We start from the raw sequence: 1,083 nt of genomic DNA on the forward strand, positions 1-1,083 counted from the left end.
TTTTCAATAAGAAAAACTAATAAATGATTAAAGCGAAATCTTTAATTAATACATTAACTCGGGTAGATCAGATTTCCTATCTCTATTCTTAAGACCCACATTTGGCCCCGCGGAAGTGGAACCTCTTGATTTGGGTCCTGAGTCACGTACACTCGTACCTGTCCAAGACGACCACCCACTGTCGAGGGGAAAAGCTGCCATCTTAGACTAGTGGTCCATTTGGATAGTACTGTCATAACAATATAGAAATAACGCTCGTGGGGAAGTGGGGAATTGTTTTTTGTACGACATGTGGTTGTCGTGGACAGCTCCGTGGTCATTAGAGCAAGTTCCGAACGGTAGGAATAGGTATACTTTTTTTCTGATGTTTTACGTCGCTCGCAACTGCATGGTCATATGAACGCACGGGACTTTCAAAATTTTCAGTTTGGTAGGAGTATTTTTAAAATTTTTGCCCAGCTGGCGCCGAAGCCCACTCTAATCGATTTTGGACCACCAAGGTACAACTTGCACAAGGGACCTCCAGATTTTTGCCCTTATCCGAGAAGGCTAGGTAAAGTTTACTTTAACGCCAACTAATTATATTCCAGGTATTGAGGCGGTGGGGGACACACTGCAGGAGCTGTGGTGCTCCTACAACAACATCGACAAGGTGAAAGGTCTGACTGCGCTAAAAAAACTGAAGGTACTGTTGTTTAGCAGCTATGGTTTAATGTTTTAGTTTTAGCTTTGCAGTAAGTCAATAAGAGGAAAAGAGTGACAGGGTTGAGGGCAACAGGGAAATCAGAAACAGGAGGGATTTTTTCAAATGTTCTCTTGAGGGTATTGTTTTGCTGGTTTGTGGTTTTTCGTTTTTCATTTTCATTTTTGAGTTTCTTTATTCTTGGCTGGAGGGAGGATTAGGGTTTTCTGATTGTCTGTTTGTTTTTTTGTTAGTTAGTTTGTTTGTTTGTTTGTTTGTTTGTTGAAGGGAGTGGGTAAGTGTAACCTTTTGCGATGGAGGTAGAGGAAAAGCGAGAAATGAAAAAGGGATTATTATATATTTTTAAAGGGAGAAAGATTGAATGTGTGTGTGTGTGTGTG

Source organism: Aplysia californica, unplaced genomic scaffold (genome assembly GCF_000002075.1).
Source record: "Aplysia californica isolate F4 #8 unplaced genomic scaffold, AplCal3.0 scaffold00133, whole genome shotgun sequence".
In the NCBI taxonomy this organism is placed as follows: Eukaryota; Metazoa; Mollusca; class Gastropoda; order Aplysiida; family Aplysiidae; genus Aplysia; species Aplysia californica.